A 27107-nucleotide genomic window follows, 5' to 3' on the forward strand; every position below is an offset into this window, starting at 1 on the left:
ATCTCTCAGGTCTTCAGGGACTGGTCAGCTCTCTGTCCCCAGAGACAGATCTCTCAGGTCTTCAGGGACTGGTCAGCTCTCTGTCCCCAGAGACAGATCTCTCAGGTCTTCAGGGACTGGTCAGCTTCCTGTCCCCAGAGACAGATCTCTCAGGTCTTCAGGGACTGGTCAGCTCTCTGTCCCCAGAGACAGATCTCTCAGGTCTTCAGGGACTGGTCAGCTCTCTGTCCCCAGAGACAGATCTCTCAGGTCTTCAGGGACTGGTCAGCTTCCTGTCCCCAGAGTCAGATCTCTCAGGTCTTCAGGGACTGGTCATCTTCCTGTCCCCAGAGTCAGATCTCTCAGGTCTTCAGGGACTGGTCAGCTCTCTGTCCCCAGAGACAGATCTCTCAGGTCTTCAGGGACTGGTCAGCTCTCTGTCCCCAGAGACAGATCTCTCAGGTCTTCAGGGACTGGTCAGCTTCCTGTCCCCAGAGACAGATCTCTCAGGTCTTCAGGGACTGGTCAGCTTCCTGTCCCCAGAGTCAGATCTCTCAGGTCTTCAGGGACTGGCCAGCTTTCTGTCCCCAGAGTCAGAACTGAACATGGAGAAGCAGCGTTCAGTTATTATGCTCCAAATATCTGGAACAAACTCCCAGAAACCTGCAGGTCCGCTGCAACTCTGACTACTTTCAAATCCAGCAAGAAGACTTTTCTTTTTGTCGCTGCTTTTAATTGAACTATTCATATTTTAAACTGCACTGTAACTTTTATCCATGTACTTTTTCTTGTAATGTTTAATTGAACTATTTATATTTTAGACTGCACTGTAACTTTTATCCATGTATTTTTTCTTAATGTTTATTTCATTAGCTTTTCTTTTTTAATGCTTAATGTCTTTCATTTTTTTTGTTTTGTTTTGTAAAGCACTTTGAATTGCCTTGCGTTGAAAAGTGCTCTATAAATAAACTTGCCTTGCCTTGCCTTGCCTTGCCTATGAACTTAGCATGTAAAGGAAAGTGTATGAACTTAGCATGTAAAGGAAAGTGTATGAACTTAGCATGTAAAGGCAAGTGTATGAACTTAGCATGTAAAGGCAAGTGTATGAACTTAGCATGTAAAGGAAAGTGCATGAACTTAGCATGTAAAGGAAAGTGTATGAACTTAGCATGTAAAGGAAAGTGTATGAACTTAGCATGTAAAGGCAAGTGTATGAACTTAGCATGTAAAGGCAAGTGTATGAACTTAGCATGTAAAGGCAAGTGCATGAACTTAGCATGTAAAGGAAAGTGTATGAACTTAGCATGTAAAGGCAAGTGTATGAACTTAGCATGTAAAGGCAAGTGTATGAACTTAGCATGTAAAGGCAAGTGTATGAACTTAGCATGTAAAGGCAAGTGTATGCACTTAGCGTGTAAAGGCAAGTGTATGAACTTAGCATGTAAAGGCAAGTGTATGAACTTAGCGTGTAAAGGCAAGTGTATTTAAACAGCGCCTTCAGCACCAGCAAGTCAAGGATGCTTCCCAGCACGACAGACGTTCAGACAAAGGCATTAGAAACAGTGAAACAAAGGCCTGTTAGTGTGGATATATGTGTCTGCATGCTTGCTCATCTGTTTGCAAGAGCCTTGGGGTAATTGTGTGTGTGCGTGTGTGTGTGTGTGCGTGTGCGTGCGTGTGTGTGTGTGTGTGTGTGTGCGTGCGTGTGGTGTGTGTGTTTAGCCCTAGAGTATGAACCTGTGACTTTCTGCTGATATGTACTCCTACCGACACTTGTCCCCCGCAAGGTCCTCTCTTGGTCCTCCTCTCCTTCTCACCTGTCTCCTTCACACTAACCCTAACCCTCACGTTGTCCCCCGTCTCCAGTGTGTTGTTCCACTTCTGAACCTAGCAACACAAACACATCGTCTCAGTGTTATATGCATCACAGTTACGTAACGATGATGCGTCAGACTGTAGCGAACGGGGCATACAAGCAGTAGCTCGTTCTCTTTAAGTCGCGTACTAATGTTTACACGGATAGTTTGTGATGGACAGCCAGGCGTGGAAGGGTCGCACTCCGTCAATGGGTTGTCATTGAGTTGCATTCTGGGAAAAGACGTGAGAGTATTGTAAATGTTCTCACTGAAATACTCTCAACAGTAAACCGTTGGCCTTTAAGCTCCAAAGTGCATCAATGTGTCATCGTGCGCTAGGAAGCACGACTTCGCCTGACGCTGTGATCGCACCAACGTGTCTCCATGCAGCCTTCGTTACGACCTCGACCCGCACGAGGAGTCTGTCCGTCTGAGGCTCTGGGCATCCGTCTGACCGTCCCTTCTCTCAGCCGTCAACTCTCATTTTCTCATCGTCTGTGTTATACAATCTTTCTGGGTAGTATTTTAACAAAATATTTGACATCAGAGCTGCTTTTCAGAAAGTTCAAAGAAAATCACTTCTTCTTCACGTCTCTTCTACATCAACATGTGTCCCCTCTTCTCATGTCTCTTCTACATCAACATGTGTCCCCTCTTCTCATGTCTCTTCTACATCAACATGTGTCCCCTCTTCTTCATGTCTCTTCTACATCAACATTGTGTCCCCCTCTTCTTCATGTCTCTTCTACCATCAACATGTGTCTCCTTCTTCTTCATGTCTCTTCTACATCAACATGTTGGTCCCTCTTCTCAATGTCTTCTACATCAACATGTGTCCCCTCTTCTTCCATGTCTCTTCTACATCAACATGTGTCCCTCTTTCTTAATGTCTCTTCTACTATCACATGTGTCCCCTCTTCTTCATGTCTCTTCTACATAAACATGTGTCCCCTCTTCTTCATGTCTCTTCTACATCAACATGTGTCCCCTCTTCTTCATGTCTCTTCTACTTCAACATGTGTCCTCTTCTTCATGCTCTCTACATCACCATGTGTCCCCTCTTCGTACATCAACATGTGTCCCCCTCTTATAATGTCTCTTCTACATCACATGTGTCCCCTCTCTTCTTCATGTCTCTTCTACATCAACATGTGTCCCCTCTTCTTCATGTCTCTTCTACATCAACATGTGTCCCCTCTTCTTCATGTCTCTCTACATCAACATGTGTTCCCTCTCTTCTTCATGTCTCTTCTACATCAACATGTGTCCCCTCTTCTTCTGTCTCTTCTACATCAACATGTGTCCCCTCTCTTCATGTCTCTTCTACATCAACACGTGTCCCCTCTTCTTCATGTATCTTCTACATCAACACGTTGTCCCCTCTTCTTCATGTCTCTTCTACATCACATGTGTCCCCTCTTCTTCATGTCTCTTCTACATCAACATGTGTCCGCTCTTCTCATGTCTCTTCTACATCAAACATGTGTCCCTCTTCTTCATGTCTCTTCTACATCAAACATTTGTCCCCTCTTCTTCATGTCTCTTCTACATCAACATGTGTACCCTCTTCTTCATGTCTCTTCTACATCAACATGTGTCCCCTCTTCTTCAATGTGTCTCTTCTAACATGTCTCTTATACACAACATGTGTCGTCATGTCTCTCTACACAACATGTAACCTCTTATTCAATGTATCTTCTACATCAACATGTGTCCCCTCTTCTTCCATGTCTCTTCTACATCAACATGTGTCCCATCTTCTTCATGTCTCCTCTACAGCAACAGTGGACCCTCTTCTCCATGTCTGTCTACATCAGCCATGTGTCCCTCTTCTTCATGTCTCTTCTACATCAACATGTGTCCCCTCTCTTCATGTCTCTTCTTCTTCATCAACATGTGTCCCCATCTTCTTCATGTCTCTGTTCTACATCAACATGTGTCCCCTCTTCTTCATGTCCTCTTCTACATCAACATAGTGTCCCCCTCTCCTCATGTCTCTTCTATCTCAACATGTGTCCCCTCTTCTTCATGTCTCTTCTACATCAACACGTGTCCCCTCTTCTTCATGTCTCTTCTACATCAACATGTGTCCCCTCTTCTTCATGTCTTTTCTACATCAACATTTTCCCCTCTTCTTCATGTCTCCTCTACATCAACTTGTGTCCCCTCTTCTTCATGTCTCTTCTACATCAACATGTGTCCCCTCTTCTTCATGTCTCTTCTACATCAACATGTGTCCCCTCTTCTTCATGTCTTCTACATCAACAGTGTCCCCTCTTCTTCATGTCTCTTCTACATCAACACGTGTCCCCTCTTCTTCATGTCTCTTCTACATCAACATGTGTCCCCTCTTCTTCATGTCTCTACTACATCAACATGTGTCCCCTCTTCTTCAGGTCTCTTCTACATCAACATGTGTCCCCTCTTCTTCATGTCTCTTCTACATCAACATGTGTCCCCTCTTCTCATGTCTCTTCTACATCAACATGTGTCCCCTCTTCCCCATGTCTCTTCTACATCAATATGTGTCCTCTCTTCTTCATGTCTCTTCTACATCAACATGGTCCTCTCTTCTTCATGTCTCTTCTACATCAACATGTGTCCCCTCTTCTTCATGTCTCTTCTACACTCAACATGTGTCCCCTCTTCTCAATGTCTCTCTACATCAACATGTGTCCCCTCTTCTCATGTCTCCCTCTACATCAACATGTGTCCCCTCTTCTTCATTGTCTCTTCTACATCACATGTGTCCTCTCTTCCTCATGTCTCTTCTACATCAACATGTGTCCTCTCCTCTTCATGTCTCTTCACATCAACATGTGTCCCCTCTTCTTCATGTCTCTTCTACATCAACATGTGTCCCCTCTTCTTCATGTCTCTTCTACATCAACATGTGTCCCCTCTTCCTCATGTCTCTTCTACATCAACATGTGTCCTCTCTTCTTCATGTCTCTTCTACATCAACAGTGTCCTCTCTTCTTCATGTCTCTTCTACATCAACATGTGTCCTCCTCTTCTTCATGTCTCTTCTACATACGATACGATACGATATACTTTATTGTCTCCGTAAGGAAATTTGTTCTGGGCTCCGTCCAGCAGTTCCGCATACATGTACATAATATACAAACATAGTGGACATTCATACACATATCATCAATCATACACCGTTTGAACAAACACAATACACACAGACGCACATACTGACAATGGCGACCTATTGCACAACCCTTATGGCCAACATTTAAAAAGTACATTTCATTACATTTGACTTTTGACTACATTCATTTCCTGTGAATGTTAAGAAGCTTAACGGACATTGGTAGGAATGAGTGCTTATAGCGGTTCAGCCTGCTCTTGGGAACCCTGAATCTTCTACCAGAAGGTAGGAGCTGGAGTCCTGGGTGGGGTATGTGGGTGGGATCAGACACTATTTTCAACATCAACATGTGTCCTCTCTTCTTCATGTCTCTTCTACATCAACATGTGTCCCCTCTTCTCCATGTCTCTTCTACATCAACATGTGTCCCCTCTGTGGAAAGAGACTCTGAAAGCTTCAGGAACAAAGATTCTCTCTCTTTTTGATCCATCTCTATAAAAACCTGTCTGAAAATGAGCTGATCAGATTTTGGCCACTTTATGATGTCATAACGATGTTTTGTCTTGTGTAACCATTAGCCAATCAGCAACAAGGTAACCTCCCCCCCTCTCCATCAGACAGAAAATAATAGGCTGAGACAGTCTGTTAAAGTCCAGTCTGTGTGTTTGTGTTTGAGATGACGACGCTATCAAACACCTGTGTGTGTAAGCCCAGAGATCAAAGGTTACCATGGCGACAATGCTATCAAACACCTGTGTGTGTAAGCCCAGAGATCAAAGGTTACCATGGTGACGACGCTATCAAACACCTGTGTGTGTAAGCCCAGAGATCAAAGGTTACCATGGTGACAACGCTATCAAACACCTGTGTGTGTAAGCCCATAGATCAAAGGTTACCATGGTGACAACGCTATCAAACACCTGTGTGTGTAAGCCCATAGATCAAAGGTTACCATGGTGACAACGCTATCAAACACCTGTGTGTGTAAGCCCATAGATCAAAGGTTACCATGGTGACAACGCTATCAAACACCTGTGTGTGTAAGCCCAGAGATCAAAGGTTACCATGGTGACGACGCTATCAAACACCTGTGTGTGTAAGCCCAGAGATCAAAGGTTACCATGGTGACAACGCTATCAAACACCTGTGTGTGTAAGCCCATAGATCAAAGGTTACCATGGTGACAACGCTATCAAACACCTGTGTGTGTAAGCCCAGAGATCAAAGGTTACCATGGTGACAACGCTATCAAACACCTGTGTGTGTAAGCCTAGAAATCAAAGGTTACCATGGTGACAATGCTATCAAACACCTGTGTGTGTAAGCCCAGAGATCAAAGGTTACCATGGTGACAACGCTATCAAACACCTGTGTGTGTAAGCCCAGAGATGAAAGGTTACCATGGTGACAACGTTATCAAACACCTGTGTGTGAGTCCAGCGATCAAAGGTTTCCATGGAGATGTGCTGTGAAAGGAGAGCCTTTCCATTGTTCTGAATGAGAAATAAACCTCTTACATTTCTAACTATAGTTTGAAAACTGCAGCAGCTATCGGTAAGACGTCAACGCGTGGAGCATGTCAGGACCCTGCCGAGGGGTTTTTGTGTACTTTCGGGTCAATAATGTGGCATGTTTGGCAGATGTACTAAAGGTGTGCAGCTGCTGCTCTGAGGACAAATCAGGCCGCATGTCAAGCTCTCCTCTGCTCTGGCTGTGGCATCACACACTCTAAGCCTGAACGAGCTGTGCAGTACACACTCTGAAGAAGGCCTCTTTACAAGGCTCCAAACTAAGTGAAATATCTCAAAGTGTAAAATATATCAAAAATCTGAAGAACAAGTCTTATAGCTGAATGTCTTGTGGTCATTTTAAAGTTGGAATGAAGTCTGAAAGTGTGTGGAAGGAGTAGCATTTGGCGCACGGTGTAGGTAAAAGAGGATGTGAAGGTTCCTCCCATTGAGTTCCATGTTAAAACAATAGTTTAAAAAGCAGAATATTTCAAAAAGCATAACATATTTTGAAAAGGCTGAATGTGTTTGATATTTGAATGTTCCTGTGGCAGGAAGTAGGCTGGAGTTATTGAGAGCCACAGTATTTGGTGAAACAAGAAAAAGGAGAAGATGATTAAAGAAAAGAAGAACTGTAAACACACTGATAACTTAAATACTAGCAGGAAGCATCACGAGGACATGATGCAGGCTGAGAGGGCAGGCAATAGCACAAGTCGGCAGGTTAAAAGAATCAGACACTCATACAGGGGGAAACACAAGGACAGGAAGTGCATTGGAAAACTCAAAACCAAAACAGAGACACAGACCATCGCACTCAGGAGAAATATCGGGCTCAGCTTCTCGCCCACGCAGACGGGGCTGCAGGGTCTAGGATCGAACCCCTGACCCTCTGATTGGCCGAGCACTACCCTCCTGGGGGTGTTGTGTTTGGTTCTACTGTACCTTGTTTTCTATCAAACCCATTAGCGGTGTTGGACTTCTGATCGATGTCATCGTGTGTCTATGTGTGAGTGCCTGCCCCATGCTGATTGGGCGGTCTTGTTGTGACTCCGGGCAGCAGGAGGACTGGAGAGCTGACTCTTGCATTATGCATGACACACTCACCCCCCCCCTTCCCCGTCCGCTACCATCCACATTTCTCTTTCTCTAATTCTCCTCGTCCCCTTTCCCCATCTCCCTCCCTCCCTTCCATCTTCTGCGTCCTCCTCTCTGCACCCCGCTCTATTCCATGCTCTCATGTTTGCTGTTGTTGGAGCCACGAGACACATGTTAGTGCCACATAACAGCCGGGGGGTTGAACTCTGCATTTACAAGACACCACACACACTCACAGACATCACACACACTCACAGACACACACACTCACAGAAAACACACACACTCACAGTTGGAGACATTTCTGGAGTCTGACCTCAGCTCTCCACCGAATCATCAGACCGAATAACACATTGCTCTCCAATCAATGATGTAATGAATTCTTCCTCATGGTCGTAATAACTTTCATGTGATCGATGATAAAATGCAAATGCTTTGTTTTGACTTCTTCTGACGAACTTATTTATGAACACAGTTCTATCACAATCCTATATATACTGTGTCACGTGATGGCTTCTAAGACTGCAGAGGAGGTGAACTGTCTGGACTTGATGTCAGTAATTGCATTCAGCTGCAGCATGAGGACACTTTGAGAGGAAATTGAAAATGGCAATTTACCCTTCAGGAAGAAAGGACTGTCAGCCACCTGTTCACACGACAGACTGAGTCACACAGCTTCAGCGTAATGAACGGACACAGCTCCCTGCTAAGTGCCCCTTCTTTGCTTCTACAGATTGTCAGTTGTAATGGCCGACACCAGGGGTCGGCACGTAAGAAGGCCTTGGGCCAGTTCTTTTCTGAGCCACTAGATGGCGGGTCGGAACATAATCAAAGGCTTATTTATGTAATTGGTTGTTGAAACATGTGACACGTTTGAATGCTTGGTGTGCCGCGTTCTGTGGTTCTCCAGATTCTCCAGACGGCCGCTGATCACTGACACGCTGATTGAGATCCACAGCTTGAGTGCGTTTTCAATCAACGCTGAGTCCAGCCAAACTTCACAGTCTCTTCTCTGTCAGACCGGATGCTTCTCGTTCTGCGCCGTCCCGTTCAAATGACAGTCACATGTCCGCGCTCTCTCCAGGGCCGGGGAGGGGCTGCACGGCTCGCGTCTTGTGCTGCATTCACTTGCACTCGGACATTAGGGATTTTCTCTCATAAATGTCCGACGAGGCAAAACTTTTCTTCAAAACAACGCTGCCAGCTGGGGTGGCAGCTTACGCACCACCCCTTGCCCTCCATGGTCAAGCAGCTTCTCCGATTTTGTTGTCAATGTTTTGACTGAACTTTGTTCCTGTTCACACATAAGTAAACATTAAGTTTGAATGATTTAGTGAGCTGGTGGTATCTTTTTCAAACCGCATGTTGGCTATTTCAGCACCACGCGCTGCCCAGCTGTTGATCCACTGTCAGCGTCAGTGCACCCGCTGCCAGATTGTGCCTGTGCTGTGTCACTCCCTCTCAACATGGATACGAGCCCAGTGAGCATTCTGCAGGTGTGGGTAGATTCTCTATTCGGCATTATAGCCTATTTGTGCGACTGTCGGTCCCATATTGTAAAAAAAACAATATATATCAATATTTTTGCTGGCGGACCACCAATGGCCCGCGGGCCGCCTATTGCCGACCCATGGTCTATACCAAAGCACTTGGGCTGTTCTGTTTTTACTCTGAAGCCCTCAAAGACGCTACAAACTAGTCAAAGCTAAGTAAGTGTCAGTGATGGATTAAAGGTGTTTTGAGGTAGCAGTTTATTCAGCTTTCACACCAACTACTTTCCCCAGGAATAGGTCCCCTCAACATAATTCCCCGGAACTCTTTAGTCCCTGAACTCTCTAGATCAGGGGTGCCCAACCTTTTTTGAACCGAGAGCCACTTTTAAAGTTGCCAGTCTGTCGAGATCTACCAGTCCAAATAGAGAGGCGTAGCCATTACTGACAGCCTGCTACCAGGTAAATACACACTTCTACTTGTATAAAACTGACCTTCGTACGATGAATACTTCATAAAATACTGCAGATCCTTTATCTAATCTACACACATACAAGTATTTAACTGAAGTTACACAGCAGTGTTGTTGATACAGAGTTGGAGTGTATTCACACGTCACTACAGTGGGTAATGTTTTCAAGAAACATTGAACAGTGCTGCCTCATACTGTATGACACAGGAAAAAAGAAAAGACTCTGAACCATTTCTTTGCCATTATATAAAAATAGTGTTGCAACAAAAGTATAAATGAGGCTTACTAATAAGACAACTCAGATCTGAAGCTACTCAGGAATCTGCTGCCAACGTGCAATAAAAGAGACAAGATTAAAATAATCAAACCCTTTTTTTGTTGCATTTTAGTAGATTATACAAATAAATGCCTTTAAAATAGGATGCAAGCAACACTAGTTTCTTAACCTGAATTGATAATAGACTATAATCAATTTAAGTTTTCATTCTTATACCATTCTGTACAATAATTATAATGAATAAGTTCAAACAAACTAAAACTCACAGCTGATTAATAACGGTCTCTAACTTGAGTTTTTATTATCTCAAAAACCTGTTGAAATGCTAGTTATTTTCACTGTCCCTAAAAGCGCGTCGGCAGCCTCCAGGAATGCTTCTTTCACAACTTCGCCGTCTTTGAAAGACTTCATGTGTTTCTCAAGAACGTGACTGACACGATGAGATGCTCTGGAGCAGCCTTGCTCTTGTTGTTGGGCCTGGTGAAAATGGACTGCTGTGCATTTAGCTGTGCTTTCAGGCCCCTCCCCTTTAGCTGTCCTCTCAGGCCCCTCCCCTTTAGCTGTCCTCTCAGGCCCCTCCCCTTTTGGAGCGTAGGGCCGAATCAGGAGGGAATTCCGTCTCGTAGCGTTTGAGCACTGTTTTGAAATGCCGCTCCTAAATGACCCTTCTTCGATAAAGCCATACTCGCATTGCAGACGAGAGACAGATGGACTTTGAATTGGAATAGATACACAAATAATCATCCTCCCACTCGGAGTGAAAATTATATATTTTGGGCTTTTTTGCTTCTGCCGTAATTGTGGTCTTGTGTGTGTGCGGACTGTCACTCCTGTTGCCACGGACAACGTCAGCGAAATAGTGCCCACTGCCCACCAGCCACGCCCCGACGCATGGGGTCACGCCGGCCAATCACAAAGCTTTGATGCGTTCAAGTGCATTATTCTGGCACAGGAAGATTATGTTACAGGACATTAACGATAAAACAGAATATTGTTGTTCTATTTTTAGACACATCTCGCGATCGACTGGTTGGGCACCCCTGATCTAGTAGATCGCGTTCACACCGGAATAAGTCCCTGAGGGAGGATTAGGCAAATGAAGCCGCTGACGTCACTTCTTCTTCTTCTGCTTTGGGTTTACTGGCAGGCCGCAAACCACTTCACGGCGTATACTGCCGCCCGAAGTCCCGATAATGCTAATGCGAGCAAATAAAATGGCGGCTTCACAAAACCTTTGAGTTTTACGGGCGTGGTTTGCAATCCGCCCAGCCAATCAGAAATTGGAACCTTTTCCTCCCCAGGAGAGTACCACCTCTCTAGCAGGGACTGACGAGCGGTGAAAAGGTTCCCGAAAAAAAAGTTCTAGTTCCAGATCTTTTTGGTGTGAACGTAAAACCCCAGGAACTATCAAATCAAATTAAACTATCGTAACTATTCCTGGGAAATGACTCCGGTGTGAAAGCACCTAGTATGTAAGGGATAAATACAATCCTTCTCTTGCGCTGTTCTTCATTTCTTTATAGTTTAAAGGGGACAGTTAACATCATGAATTCAAAGTGTTGTGCTCTCCACAAATACAAACATAATATTATATGTAGTAGAAGTATTCCATTGTGTTTTCCTGATGGACGAATACTGACTTTGAAATTGACTGTAGAACTTTCTTAGGATTGATAAGACTGCACATTAGATCAGAGCGTTGTACTTAACAACGGTCTGCTATCTTTAGCTAGCGGAAAATAGCTTATCATCTTACATTTTCAAATCAATCAGAATTGAGTAAATGTAGGAATGTGGAATTCGTTTATTAACACAGCTGAAAACTATGTTTCCATAGTAACACTCTGACACTGTCCAACTGTTACTGTGAAGGTGAAACAACCCAGAAAAGGCACATACTATATTAAAAATACTAGTGTTTAACCACAGACAATGTGCATCATGTCGTAAGAGACAACTGCAATAAAACTGAAACATTTATTCAAACATCATTGAAAGTAAAAGGTGCACAATAGACTACGATATATAGCATGGATATACAGCGGATTAGTGTATATATATAATACATATATATATATATATATATATATATATATATAATGTAGCCATAGTTTGAATATGATCTCAGACGAAGTCAGACTTCACATTGGAAGAAGATAAATGATAAATGATTATGATATCCTATGTTATGTTATAAATATTAAAATAAAGAACTAAATGAATAACTAAATAAATAAATAATTAAACAAAAGCCAGGGAGAAAAAGTGAGTTTTAAGTGTTGATTTAAGAAACCCCAGGGTCTGGGCCGACCGCACATGGGGGGGCAAAGTATTCCAGAGCAGTAGTAGTAAGGATCCCGCTTCAATCACATTAGTATGCATACAAAGTGACAGGTGGGCCCGCCCCCAATTATGCTAATGAGCTAAGTCCCGCCTCCCTTTGTTCGAGGTGGATGTCACACCTCGGTGTGAATTCACACGTAGGTGTGACATCATTTGATGTGAGGGGTGAGATGTCATCACACCTAGGTGTGAAAAGCCCCCCTGTGTAGCGCCTTTGTTGTCTAATACTTTGATGTGAGGGTTGAGGTGTCATCACACGTAGGTGTGAAAAGCCCCCCTGTGTAGCGCCTTTGTTGTCTAATCCTTTGATGTGAGGGTTGAGTTGTCATCACACGTAGGTGTGAAAAGCCCCCCTGTGTAGCGCCTTTGTTTTCTAATACTTTGATGTGAGGGTTGAGGTGTTATAACAGGCAGGTGTGATTTCACACCGGTGTGTTATAAACCTCTGATGTTAATCTAGGTGTTGATTAAGGCAATCTCTTTGAAGTTATGCGTGAGACTGTCTAGCCCCTGTCCCCTCACACCCCGTTGTTGTCTAATCTAATTAGCCTTTGATGTCTTGTGGGCGGCTGTGGCTAAGTGGATAGAGTGCTGGACTTCGAATCAGGGGGTAGCAAGTTCGAGTCCCACTGCAGGCAGCATGTAGTTGTGTCCCTGAGACCCTTCACCCCAAAGTGCTCCTGTGGGGATTGTCCACAGTACTGCATGTAAGTCACTTTGGATAAAAGCGTCTAACAAATAACTTGTAATGTAATAAACTGTTTTTCAACATTCCCTTCAGCTGAGGTTAAATAAGAGACTGGGAATATCACTCAGAGCTGACGTCTGTTTTTCAGATGATTACATCACATTTTAATAGCACGCTATAGCACCATATGTGCTCCATCTTCAGCACGCACGCACGCACTTGTTTCTTGGTCTACCATGAAGAAGACTTTTATATATGTCTGGAAGGCGCTTTGATATACCTTTCAAAAAGACTGCTGTCTGTCTTGTATGCCTCAACAGTCCTTTCTGCACACACACACACACACGCACGCACGCACGCACACGCACGCACGCACGCGCACACACACACACACACACACACACACAGGCTACATCTGATTACAAAGTCTCATCTGTACAGAACAGTATGATCAAATAATCGATGGCAAAAACATGTCACTGTAAATGTCTCCGTGGTGTGTGGTACATGACATTTGTTTGAAAAACTGTCGTCTCTCAAATGGAAAAAAAACCTTACATTTTGTCAAATCATGGGGCTGATGCATGCATCATTTTAAAATTATGAAATGTATTTATTTAATATTATTGTATGTCTTGGTATCACATTAAAACCACATTTGGTGATTTTGCTTACTAGCCTGTATGTAATATGTGTCTGGCGGATGCCGTATATAGGTACATCCCAACAGAACAAAATGCTTTGAGCTAAAAAGTTAAAGAACATACAGATGTAGCACTCTAGAATGGGCTCCACCCAGCGGATTCCAACCAAAAAGCCAGCGGATACCAGTGGCTGCTATTTGAAAGCCCTCCCACTATTTCCTGAGGGATTTCCCCATTTGTTCAATTTCAGGATTTAACCATGAGATGGCGCTTCATTCACAAATACACAAATACAACTGGGTGAACTTAGGTCTTCAGTTTGTTTCCTGGACTTTCAGTAATGTTTGCAGCTCTGCAGTTGTGTTTGCTGAATAGCATTTAATCACTTATTTGTTATGGTTTTCACAGGCTACTATGACGAAAAAACATCAATATTTTGAATCAAATATCTATATAATCAAAGTATATCTTATCTTATTATATTAATTGTAATTCAATAATATATAGTCTTTATATATTAAATAATCATGATAATAATGTCAATGTTTACACTTCTTTCATTTTTTATGCTCATACTTTTACCTTTACAATAGTTTGCTTTAATATGCAGTATCTTTTTTGTAATATTGTTGTGGTGTTTTTACACAGTACAGTAGATCGAAGTAAATCAACTTATATATTATCATGTATTATACTGTGTTGTATTATTAACCTGTTAAGCCCGAGAGGACCCTAATCCGGGTCTGGCGGGTAGTTTTTTCACAAAACTGTGTCTCAGGGCTTCTTAATATTTAAAAACCTATGTATGTGTCATACTCACTTAATGGTTAGAAACTCAGCTAACTGAAGATATGAACTATATTTTATTGCTATCATCACTGAGCGATCAGAATTTGTGACAGGGGAAGCAAACAAAGACATCACAACACGTAGCATCACGGAGCATTCACGGGAGATCGTCTCACCTTAGCTGTTATTCTGATCAAAAGTCGTGTTAAATGGCATTAAAATGATAACAACGAGGCTGAATGTTAATCCATAGGTTAATCCAATGTGTCTGTCACTTAATTAGCTGCTAATGGTAGCGACCAGAGTTATCGCAGCTTCCGGTTCCGGGGCATTCTGGCTGTGCAGCACTCATTCACCAATTGGTAATGTTTAGATGGATTTTAGGAACTTCCCCTCGATTCTATTGGCTCTAATAGTCAATTATCAAAATCAACCGAGGGGCCAGAGATATGGAAATCCACCCAAATGACCCCAGAAGTGGGTTTTTTCTAAATCTCTCTCAAATTTCACTTGTTTTGCATCAATCTTGATACAGGGTACTTATTATATGTTATAGTTTGGATTCGTAAAGCTTTTAGTCTACTAACCCATCATTCAAGGGTGGTTTTCACTATAAGTAAAAAAGAAAATGTGGACACTATAATTTAAATGTTTTTACTATGTTCAATCTGAATTTACATTCAAATTAAAAAAATCTATATCGATTCAGATTTTTTTACATCCAACTCACAGGTTTATCATTACTTTGAGAAAAAAGATTATGCATTTACCCCTTTTAGAAGGGAAGATATAGTCATGGGAATGTCATTTTCGAGCCTGAGACCTGAAAAACAGGCTCAGCACATCAATAAAGTTTTAATGAAGTTGACTACAGCAAATTCATATTTGTTAGTGCTTTAATGTCAATTCGGTGAACATATGATACATTAAATGATCGTGAGGATGAAGATTACAAATCGTTTATTTGAGCCGGGCTGGATTTCCTGATGAAAAAACAAACCAATTGTTTTTGTAGTTGTAGTACGCCAACGTGGATTAAACAACATTATTTTGTTAAATAAAAACATGGTGATGTTTTGTAAATGATTACATGTCTCTTATTTAGCACAGAATATGATCCTATCCGTGACATATGGATCTTAACAAAGCTCCGCTATATCAGATAGTTCTATCAGCTGTTTATTTCACATGAGTTCCAGTGTGGCATCTTTTTAATCACTGCTCCCCCTGGTGGATCCATGATCCATTGCAGCTGGTTTCATTATAATTTATCAAGGGGGCGTATCAAGTCCTTTCAGCGAGGATCGACTCCGTGCCGATCACGGCCCCACTGCGGTAGGGACGCCCGAAATTAGGTGCTACATCTGTATGATGGGCACTGATTAGCTAAACACTTATATTGGCACAAATTTTTTGCTACAGATGAGAGTTTGACACTTAATAATTGTGTCTGAAGAGCTAGCAATTTTATGAAAACAGGACAATATACACCTCCTCAGTCCCATTAGCATCCTCTGAATTTATAATAGTATTCAGCTGAAACAGAAGGCCTCAAGGGTATTATATTTTTTCTCATTAACACTTCACCATTAATAGTCTTTTTTATAGAGGGATGAAAGAAAAACCTTAAAATGTACTTTCCCAAGCTGAGAAGAAATTCAGAGCTCTTTTATAATTATAAGTGGGAAAACATGTCCAAACATCGATTTTTCAGTAAATATGCTGCCCATTCCTCATTACAGCTGAGCAAGCCAAAAGGAAACGTATTGGCCGAGCAGTCTATAAATAAGATAAGCTTAATGTTAGGCCTAATTACTCACAGCACATATTTACAACCTCAGGATGATTCAGAGACAATTCTATATCAGTTTGTTATTATTAAGTAATGGAACAACCTTGAATTATTTATCTACTGTTGCAATAAGATCAAGAACTGCAAATCAGAATATTTTCTATTTAAATGTTTCTTTAACTCATGTTGACATCCCCCAGAGTGTGTGGATGACGCTGGCCCCATTTTGATCACAGGGGTTGTTTAATTGGGTAAAACATTTGAGCCAGCGGCCTACATGTTGACATCCAACACAAACAATTATCCTGGGTGTTAGGACTGTGTTCATGACATTGGACACATTGAATACAGACGGAAATGCAACAAGCAAAGGACTCTGAAGATGCAAGACCCACAAATAATTCTAGTGGCTGTCCCATACATTTGCCCACATTTAAAAAGGAATTGTATTTTGTGCTTCTACAGTGACCTTTAAATGCTTTAATGTTCATGAAGTGCTCTACTTTTTTTTATACTGCCTCTGCTGAAGCACCTATTTTCTCACTATGTCTGAAACCATAGCCCATTCTGCTCTGTTTGGTTGGTCAACCGCTTACAGATGTGTCGGAAATGTCCTGCCCCTTAGCCTACCATGTACAATGGCTTTGAGCGCAAGCCAATAGAAGCGAAACCAAGCCGTGTTCAGAGAGGGAAAGGGGCAATTATTGGAAAGTATTTTGTGATTTAAGCAGGTTTTATTTCAGAAGACATGGCTAGTTGGTCTAGGGCAGGGGTGCCCACACCTTTTCAGCTTGGGAGCTACTTTTACAGGCCCAAGGGATAATGGGGGGGTGTGCTAGTGAACTGCGAGCACCACAGGTGGGCCGGGCCCCACACTTTGAGAAAAGCTGGTCTAGGGGTATGATTCTTGCTTCGGGTGCGAGAGGTCCCGGGTTCAAATCCCGGACGAGCCCAAGACATCTAAATAGGTGTGGAACAGGTTTAGTTTAGGTATCAAAAATTGTTCGTTGGAAGCAATGTGTACTTCACAATTTGACCAATACTGTGCCCTGCTAGAAACTTTATGTTGAGTTGGGGCATATAATGATCAAGGCTCATCTTCTGTGTAGAGAAGCCATCAATTGTTATCCAAGCTATGTTCATTCAGGACAAAGTGCAATAAACAGAATACCGTTGGGAAGACCAAAAAAAACCCATTTGTCATGGCTCGTTGGTCTAGGGGTATGATTCTCGCTTTGGGTGCGAGAGGTCCCGGGTTAAAATCCCGGACGAGCCCAAGACATCTACATAGGTGTGGAACAGGTTTAGTTTAGGTATCAAAAATTGTTCGTTGGAAGCAATATGGACATCACGATTTGATCAATACTGTGCCTTGCTAGAAACCTAATGTTGACTTCGGGCAAATAATTATCAAGGCTCATCTTCTGTGTAGAGAAGTCATGCATTTTCATCCAAGCTGTGTTCAATGAGGACAAAGTGCAATTCATGGAAAAGTGTTTTTCATTGTCATTTAACCAGGCTATCGTGTGGAAGACAGACAAACATTTATCTTTTAATGGTTCGTTGGTCTAGGGGTATGATTCTCGCTTAGGGTGCGAGAGGTCCCGGGTTCAAATCCCGGACGAGCCCAAGACATCTAAATAGGTGTGGAACAGGTTTAGTTCAGGTATCAAAAATTGTTCGTTGGAAGCAATGTGAACTTCACAATTTGACCAATACTGTGCCTTGCTAGAAACCTAATGTTGAGTTTGGGCCAATAATGATCAAGGATCATCTTCTGTGTAGAGAAGCCATGCATTTTCATCCAAGCTGTGTTCATTGAGGACAAAGTGCAATTCATGGAAAAGTGTTTTTCATTGTCATTTAACCACTCTATCGTGTGGAAGACAGACAAACATTTATTTTCTAATGGTTCGTTGGTCTAGGGCAGTGTTTCTCAAACTTTTTCATACCAAGGACCACTTAACCAATAAAAAAACACTCGCGGACCACCTAACTCCACAAATATAAAAATACACATGGTTTTTATAGAACAGATTACAAATCGCCTGAACATGGTACAAACAGATTGCAACATGTGTGACGAAGGGGTTGCACTGGGCTATATCTGCAATCAAAAGTGAAACTTAAGCTCGCTCCATTGCGGAGATATTCCTGCGAGAGTGCGGAAAACTTAAATGTATTTATTTATTTCAAATGTTACCAATATACTCACAGACCACTAGGGGGCACTCACGGACCACACTTTGAAAAACACTGGTCTAGGGGTATGATTCTCGCTTAGGGTGCGAGAGGTCCCGGGTTCAAATCCCGGACGAGCCCAAGACATCTACATAGGTGTGGAACAGGTTTAGTTTAGGTATCAAAAATTGTTCGTTGGAAGCAATATGGACTTCACGATTTGATCAATACTGTGCCTTGCTAGAAACCTAATGTTGAGTTCAGGCAAATAATTATCAAGGCTCATCTTCTGTGTAGAGAAGCCATGCATTTTCATCCAAGCTGTGTTCATTGAGGACAAAGTGCAATTCATGGAAAAGTATTTTTCATTGTCATTTAACCAGGCTATCGTGTGGAAGACAGACACACATTTATTTTCTAATGGTTCGTTGGTCTAGGGCAGTGTTTCTCAAACTTTTTCATACCAAGGACCACTTAACCAATAAAAAAACACTCGCGGACCACCTAACTCCACAAATATAAAAATACACATGGTTTTTACAGAACAGATTACAAATCGCCTGAACATGGTACAAACAGATTGCAACATGTGTGACGAAGGTGTTGCACTGGGCTATATCATGCAATCAAAAGTGAAACTTAAGCTCGCTCCATTACGGAGATATTCCTGCGAGAGTGCGGAAAACTTAAAGGTATTTATTTATTTCAAATGTTACCAATATACTCACAGACCACTAGGGGGCACTCACGGACCACCAGTGGTCCACGGACCACACTTTGAAAAACACTGGTCAAGGGGTATGATTCTCGCTTAGGGTGCGAGAGGTCCCGGGTTCAAATCCTGGACGAGCCCAAGACATCTAAATAGGTGTGGAACAGGTTTAGTTTAGGTATCAAAAATTGTTCGTTGGAAGCAATGTGTACTTCACAATTTGACCAATACTGTGCCCTTCTAGAAACTTTATGTAGAGTTGGGGCAAATAATAATCAAGGCTCATCTTCTGTGTAGAGAAGCCATCAATTGTTATCCAAGCTATGTTCATTCAGGACAAAGTGCAATAAACAGAATACCGTTGGGAAGACCAAAAAAAAAACATTTGTCATGGCTCGTTGGTCTAGGGGTATGATTCTCGCTTAGGGTGCGAGAGGTCCCGGGTTCAAATCCCGGACGAGCCCAAGACATCTAAATAGGTGTGGAACAGGTTTAGTTTAGGTATCAAACATTTTTCGTTGGAAGCAATATGGACTTCACGATTTGATCAATACTGTGCCTTGCTAGAAACCTAATGTTGAGTTCGGGCAAATCATGATCAAGGCTCATCTTCTGTGTAGAGAAGCCATGCATTTTCAGTCCAAGCTGTGTTCATTGAGGACAAAGTGCAATTCATGGAAAAGTATTTTTTCATTGTCATTTAACCAGGCTATCGTGTGGAAGACAGACAAACATTTATTTTTTAATGGTTCGTTGGTCTAGGGGTATGATTCTCGCTTAGGGTGCGAGAGGTCCCGGGTTCAAATCCCGGACGAGCCCAAGACATCTAAATAGGTGTGGAACAGGTTTAGTTTAGGTATCAAAAATTGTTCGTTGGAAGCAATGTGTACTTCACAATTTGACCAATACTGTGCCCTGCTAGAAACTTTATGTTGAGTTTGTGGCAAATAATGATCAAGGCTCATCTTCTGTGTAGAGAAGCCATCAATTGTTATCCAAGCTATGTTCATTCAGGACAAAGTGCAATAAACAGAATATCGTTGGGAAGACCAAAACAAACCCATTTGTCATGGCTCGTTGGTCTACGGGTATGATTCTCGCTTTGGGTGCTTGAGGTCCCGGGTTCAAATCCCAGACGGGCCCAAGACATCTACATAGGTGTGGAACAGGTTTACTTTAGAAATCAACAATTGTTCGTTGGAAGCAATGTCTACTTCACAATTTGACCAATACTGTGCCCTGCTAGAAACCTAATGTTGAGTTCGGGCTAATAATGATCAAGGCTCATCTTCTGTGTAGAGAAGCCATGCATTTTCATCCAAGCTGTGTTCATTGAGGACAAAGTGCAATTCATGGAAAAGTGTTTTTCATTGTCATTTAACCAGGCTATCGTGTGGAAGACAGACAAACATTTATTTTGTAATGGTTCGTTGGTCTAGGGGTATGATTCTCGCTTAGGGTGCGAGAGGTCCCGGGTTCAAATCCCGGACGAGCCCAATACATCTACATAGGTGTGGAACAGGTTTAGTTTAGGTATCAAAAATTGTTCGTTGGAAGCAATGTGTACTTCACAATTTTACCAATACTGTGCCCTGCTAGAAACTTTATGTTGAGTTGGGGCATATAATGATCAAGGCTCATCTTCTGTGTAGAGAAGCCATCAATTGTTATCCAAGCTATGTTCATTCAGGACAAAGTGCAATAAACAGAATATCGTTGGGAAGACCAAAAGACACCCATTTGTCGTGGCTTGTTGGTCTAGGGGTATGATTCTCGCTTTGGGTGCGAGAGGTCCCGGGTTCGAATCCCGGATGAGCCCAAGACATCTACATAGGTGTGGAACAGGTTTACTTTAGGTATCAAAAAGTGTCCTCTCGCACCCTAAGCGAGAGTCTTCCCAATGATATTCTGTTTGTTGCACTTTGTCCTGAATGAACATAGCTTGGATAACAATTGATGGCTTCTCTACACAGAAGATGAGCCTTGATCATTATTTGCCCCAACTCAACATAACGTTTCTAGCAGGGCACAGTATTGGTCAAATTGTGAAGTACAAATTGCTTCCAACGAAACACTTTTTGATACCTAAACTAAACCTGTTCCACACCTATTTAGATGTCTTGGGATCGTCCGGGATTTGAACCCGGGACCTCTCGCACCCAAAGCGAGAATCATACCCCTAGACCAGGGATGGGCAACTTTGATGGTGGTGGGGACCACATCATTGATGTACTGGCCACCAGGGGCCGCAGATTCACTTGGAACCCACACACACAAAAATTCCATGTGTTGTATGTAATTATTAACAATTATACTAAGTCTGACATCTTCATTGACATTTTACAATCAAAGGGAACATCCCAAAAAAATGGGAACATCCTCTAATAAGCTCACTAAACAAATATCAGTTCACAGAAATGTTATTTCATTTATACAAGTGGCATGTTTTTATTGAACAGGTTATTAAACAGTGGAATAAATCTATTTTAAACTATTGGAAAGCACGGAAAATGTGTGTGTATTGAGATGAACCATTAGATGACATACACATGAAGTCATGAACACTAACGGTACGTCCACACAGCAGCTTTTCGAAAATCTTGGAGCTGGGCGTGTCTGACAGCTTGGGGATTTTTTCGAGCAATGCGACCAACAACCAATCACGTGAATCTCCCGCCCCCGACATACAAAGCAAAAAACCCCGGGGATTTTATGCGAGCAATATATATATATATATATATATATATAAACTCCCCAAACAGGCGAAAAAAAAACCAGTTTCCCCCTCTGTCTCTGCCACCTCTCTCCATGCCTGGTTCCTCCGGTTTGTATCCTGTTAATAGTTCTGGTCGTAAAGAACCGGGTGATTTGCTACCGTAATTTCTCGTTTGGAATATGAGGAAATGAACTGCGGTCTGGCTCTCCCTGCATACACGCGGTTTGATTGGCGTTTATGCAAATCTTCTACTGTCAGATTTGCATAAACGTGTTTGATTGGCTGACGCTTCCAGCTCAGCTTCAAAAGTTGAACATTGCTCAACTTTTGAATCCTGGAAATCCTGGAAATCTTCGCTTCGCTCCCCCACAATGCAGTTCGGCGAAAAGCGAGGCAAAGTGACGTCATCCCCATTCAAAGTCAATGGGCAGAGAAGCATTGGAAGCGGTGGAAGATTTGTCTAAAGCTGCTGTGTGGACGTACCGTAACCCAGACATTAGTTGTCTAACTTGAACCTAAAACACTTGTAGCCAGTCTCTGCATTCCCCTTATTCCACAATAAGGGGAATGTCAACACAGACACCTTTCAGCCCGCACTCTGCTGTTCCTCAGCGCAGCCCCCCTCCCTCCCGCTGAAATTATGAATGAAAACCGTAGTTATCATAGATAACACGACAGGGTCCGTGACAGTTTGTTTTCATCTGATTTCAAATAAACAAAGTCTTGCTTTTAAGAATATTAAACTTGTTTCGCCAAATTCAGATGATAAAAACAACTTGTAAGCTTGTAAAGGCATAATTACAAGAGGCAACTTAACGTCACAGCAGGCATAACAACAGCCGGTGTTTCCTGTGAGGGTTTCCCCGGGAAACAAACACAATACACACAAATGCGTCACAGATTATTTCGCGGTATTTGAAATCATCTACGCAGCTCGCGACGTAACTAGGAGTCTAGTGGACGGTATCAGTACTACAAGTACAGTACTACAAGTAATTAATAAAAAAAAAAAAATTGAATTTTTTTTTTTTTATTAATTACGTTCTTTAGAAATTAATCTGAGGGCCGCAAAAAGAGGAGGTGGGGGCCGCATGCGGCCCGCGGGCCGCCATTTGCCCATCCCTGCCCTAGACCAACGAGCCATGACAAATTGTTTTTTGTTGGTCTTCCCAACGGTATTCTGTTTATTGCACTTTGTCCTGAATGAACATAGCTTGGATAACAATTGATGGCTTCTCTCCACAGAAGATGAGCCTTGATCATTATTTGCCCCAACTCAACATAAAGTTTCTAGCAGGGCACAGTTTTGGTCAAATTGTGAATCAAGAGCCCTTGATCATTATTTGCCCGAAGTCAACATTAGGTTTCTAGCAAGGCACAGTATTGATCAAATCGTGAAGTCCATATTGCTTCCAACGAACAATTTTTGATACCTAAACTAAACCTGTTCCACACCTATTCAGATGTCTTGGGCTCGTCCGGGATTTGAACCCGGGACCTCTTTCACCCTAAACGAGAATCATACCCATAGACCAATGAACCATTACAAAATAAATGTTTGTCTGTCTTCCACACGATAGCCTGGTTAAATGACAATGAAAAACACTTTTCCATGAATTGCACTTTGTCCTCAATGAACACAGCTTGGATGAAAATGCATGGCTTCTCTACACAGAAGATGAGCCTTGATCATGATTGGCCCGAACTCAACATTAGGTTTCTAGCAAGGCACAGTATTGATCAAATCGTGAAGTCCATATTGCTTCCAACGAAAATGTTTGATACCTAAAGTAAACCTGTTCCACACCTATGTAGATGTCTTGGGCTCGTCCGGGATTTGAACCCGGGACCTCTCGCACCCAAAGCGAGAATCATACCCCTAGACCAACGAGCCATGACAAATGGGCTTTTTTTGGTCTTCCCAACGGTATTCTGTTTATTGCACTTTGTCCTGAATGAACATAGCTTGGATAATAATTGATGGCTTCTCTACACAGAAGATGAGCCTTGATAATTATTTGCCCGAAGTCAACATTAGGTTTCTAGCAAGGCACAGTATTGATCAAATCGTGAAGTCCATATTGCTTCCAAGGAACAATTGTTGATACCTAAAGTAAACCTGTTCCACACCTATGTAGATGTCTTGGGCTCGTCCGGGATTTGAACCCAGGACCTCTCGCACCCTAAGCGAGAATCATACCCCTAGACCAACGAACCATTACAAAATAAATGTTTGTCTGTCTTCCACACTATAGCCTAGTTAAATGACAATGAAAAACACTTTTCCATGAATTGCACTTTGTCTTCAATGAACACAGCTTGGACTAAAATGCATGGCTTCTCTACACAGAAGATGAGCCTTGATCATGATTAGCCCGAACTCAACATTAGGTTTCTAGCAAGGCACAGTATTGATCAAATCGTGAAGTCCATATTGCTTCCAACGAACAATTGTTGATACCTAAACTAAACCTGTTGTTGTAAACTAATGTCAGCCTTATGGACGGAGGTACCGTGGAACTTGCCCTTCACATGTACGCGTGTCCGCTCAATGGAAATGCGATGTCAACTTCCGATGTCAAGTTCCTGCCAGCGGCTAGACAGATGTTACCAGTGTTTACCAGTGTTGCCAGGGGCACGATAACATCCTCCACTGGAGGTTGGGTGCTGCTGCTGTGAAGAAGTCCGACTATGGGTGCCGATGGGCGGACGGTAAAGCACCGCAAAGTATACCCCCTTTAAGTGTTGCCAGGGGCACAAGAAAAATCCTCCATGGAGGTTGGGTGCTGCTGCTGTGAAGAAGGCCGACTATGGGTGCCGATGGGCGGACGATAAAGAACCGCAAAATACACCTCTTTTCTGACTCACCAGGGGCATTACGTTCTGGAGGGTGTGAACATCTGGGTTTAGTCCGTTGGGGAGTGCTTAATTCCGGGGTTCGGGGGTCTCATGTTATGGAAGTATGGATGATTCTCGAAAAACGGCTAAGTGCCAACGGGGGACGGTGAAAGTCCTGTATACCCTGAGTAATCTTACCCGGCTTTCAGACACTTATTCCTGGGTAACAAAGTCACCCTGCTCGGGTCGTCAAATGTGAATGAAATGGACAGATTCCTGTACATTTCAATCACTTTTGATGGGAGTCGTGAGGTGTGTTTGAAAGGGCCATATCTTCCTTAAATTCACATCAAACTTACTCAGCTTTCACACACTATTTCATGGGTAATAAAGCCATGTGCACACTGTATTTAAAGTAATCTTACCCAGCTTTCAGACACTAATTCCTGGGTAAGAAAGTCACCCTGCATGCGTCGTCAAATGTGATTGAAATGGACAGATTCCTGTACATTTCAATCACTTTTAATGGGGTCGTTAAATGTGATTGAAATGGACAGATTCCTGTACATTTCAATCACTTTTGATGGGAGTCGTGAGGTGTGTTTGAAAGGGCCATATCTCCCTTAAATTCACAGCAAACTTACCCAGCTTTCACACACTAATTGCTGGGTAATACAGCCATGTGCACACTGCATTTAAAGTAATCTTACCCAGCTTTCATACACTAATTCGTGGGTAATAAAGTCACCCTGCATGCGTCGTCAAATGTGATTGAAATGGACAGAGTCCTGTACATTTCAATCACTTTTGATGGGAGTCGTGAGGTGTGTTTGAAAGGGCCATATCTCCCTTAAATTCACAGCAATCTTACCCAGCTATCACACACTGATTGCTGGGTAATACAGCCATGTGCACCCTGCATTTAAAGTAATCTTACCCGGCTTTCAGACACTAAATCCGGGGTAATAAAGGCCTGTACATCTCCCTGTTTGAAAGGGCCATATCTCCCTTAAATTCACACCAAACTTACCCATCTTTCACACACTAATTGCTGGGTAATACAGCCATGTGCACACTGCATTTAAAGTAATCTTACCCAGCTTTCATACACTAATTCGTGGGTAAGAAAGTCACCCTGCATGCGTCGTCAAATGTGATTGAAATGGACAGAGTCCTGTACATTTCAATCACTTTTGATGGGAGTCGTGAGGTGTGTTTGAAAGGGCCATATCTCCCTTAAATTCACAGCAAACTTACCCAGCTATCACACACTGATTGCTGGGTAATACAGCCATGTGTACCCTGCATTTAAAGTAATCTTACCCGACTTTCAGACACTAAATCCGGGGTAATAAAGGCCATGTACATCTCCCTGTTTGAAATGGCCATATCTCCCTTAAATTCACAGCAATCTTACCCAGCTATCACACACTGATTGCTGGGTAATACAGCCATGTGCACCCTGCATTTAAAGTAATCTTACCCAGCTTTAAGACACTAATTTCGTGGGTAAGAAAGTCACCCTGGACGGGTCGTCAAATGTGATTGAAATGGACAGATTCCTGTACATTTCAATCACTTTTGATGGGAGTCGTGAGGTGTGTTTGAAAGGGCCATATCTCCCTTAAATTCACAGCAAACTTACCCAGCTATCACACACTGATTGCTGGGTAATACAGCCATGTGTACCCTGCATTTAAAGTAATCTTACCCGGACTTTCAGACACTAAATCCGGGGTAATAAAGGCCTGTACATCTCCCTGTTTGAAAGGGCCATATCTCCCTTAAATTCACAGCAATCTTACCCAGCTATCACACACTAATTGCTGGGTAATACAGCCATGTGCACCCTGCATTTAAAGTAATCTTACCCAGCTTTCAGACACTAATTCGTGGGTAAGAAAGTCACCCTGGACGGGTCGTCAAATGTGATTGAAATGGACAGATTCCTGTACATTTCAATCACTTTTGATGGGAGTCGTGAGGTGTGTTTGAAAGGGCCATATCTCCCTTAAATTCACAGCAATCTTACCCAGCTATCACACACTGATTGCTGGGTAATACAGCCATGTGTACCCTGCATTTAAAGTAATCTTACCCGGCTTTCAGACACTAAATCCGGTGTAATAAAGGCCTGTACATCTCCCTGTTTGAAAGGGCCATATCTCCCTTAAATTCACAGCAATCTTACCCAGCTATCACACACTGATTGCTGGGTAATACAGCCATGTGCACCCTGTGTTTAAAGTAATCTTACCCGGCTTTCAGACACTAATTCGTGGGTAAGAAAGTCACCCTGGACGGGTCGTCAAATGTGATTGAAATGTACAGGAATCTGTCCATTTCAATCACTTTTGATGGGAGTCGTGAGGTGTGTTTTGAAAGGGCCATATCTCCCTTAAATTCACAGCAAACTTACCCATCTTTCACACACTAATTCATGGGTAATACAGCCATGTGCACCATGCATTTAAAGTAATCTTCCCCGGCTTTCAGACACTAAATCCGGGGTAATAAAGGCCTGTACATCTCCCTGTTTGAAAGGGCCATATCTCCCTTAAATTCACAGCAAACTTACCCATCTTTCACACACTAATTGCTGGGTAATACAGCCATGTGCACCATG

General features: G+C 42.6%; 8 non-coding genes across 8 annotated transcripts; 6 read left to right on the top strand and 2 right to left on the bottom strand.

Moving 5' to 3' along the window:
• Positions 1–17238: 17238 nt before the first annotated feature.
• On the top strand, positions 17239–17310 carry trnap-ugg (transfer RNA proline (anticodon UGG)). The gene has a single exon. It is a non-coding gene; the product is annotated as a tRNA-Pro (tRNA).
• A 281-nt stretch (positions 17311–17591) lies between these two features.
• Positions 17592–17663, top strand: trnap-agg (transfer RNA proline (anticodon AGG)). Its single transcript has one exon. It is a non-coding gene; the product is annotated as a tRNA-Pro (tRNA).
• A 1656-nt stretch (positions 17664–19319) lies between these two features.
• On the top strand, positions 19320–19391 carry trnap-agg (transfer RNA proline (anticodon AGG)). The gene has a single exon. It is a non-coding gene; the product is annotated as a tRNA-Pro (tRNA).
• Positions 19392–19674: 283 nt separating this feature from the next.
• Positions 19675–19746, top strand: trnap-agg (transfer RNA proline (anticodon AGG)). Its single transcript has one exon. It is a non-coding gene; the product is annotated as a tRNA-Pro (tRNA).
• A 605-nt stretch (positions 19747–20351) lies between these two features.
• Positions 20352–20423, top strand: trnap-agg (transfer RNA proline (anticodon AGG)). Its single transcript has one exon. It is a non-coding gene; the product is annotated as a tRNA-Pro (tRNA).
• A 251-nt stretch (positions 20424–20674) lies between these two features.
• trnap-ugg (transfer RNA proline (anticodon UGG)) lies at positions 20675–20746 on the top strand. Its single transcript has one exon. It is a non-coding gene; the product is annotated as a tRNA-Pro (tRNA).
• A 2719-nt stretch (positions 20747–23465) lies between these two features.
• trnap-ugg (transfer RNA proline (anticodon UGG)) lies at positions 23466–23537 on the bottom strand. Its single transcript has one exon. It is a non-coding gene; the product is annotated as a tRNA-Pro (tRNA).
• Positions 23538–23788: 251 nt separating this feature from the next.
• trnap-agg (transfer RNA proline (anticodon AGG)) lies at positions 23789–23860 on the bottom strand. Its single transcript has one exon. It is a non-coding gene; the product is annotated as a tRNA-Pro (tRNA).
• Positions 23861–27107: the final 3247 nt, after the last annotated feature.

Source organism: Pseudochaenichthys georgianus, unplaced genomic scaffold (genome assembly GCF_902827115.2).
Source record: "Pseudochaenichthys georgianus unplaced genomic scaffold, fPseGeo1.2 scaffold_451_arrow_ctg1, whole genome shotgun sequence".
Classification (NCBI taxonomy): domain Eukaryota; kingdom Metazoa; phylum Chordata; class Actinopteri; order Perciformes; family Channichthyidae; genus Pseudochaenichthys; species Pseudochaenichthys georgianus.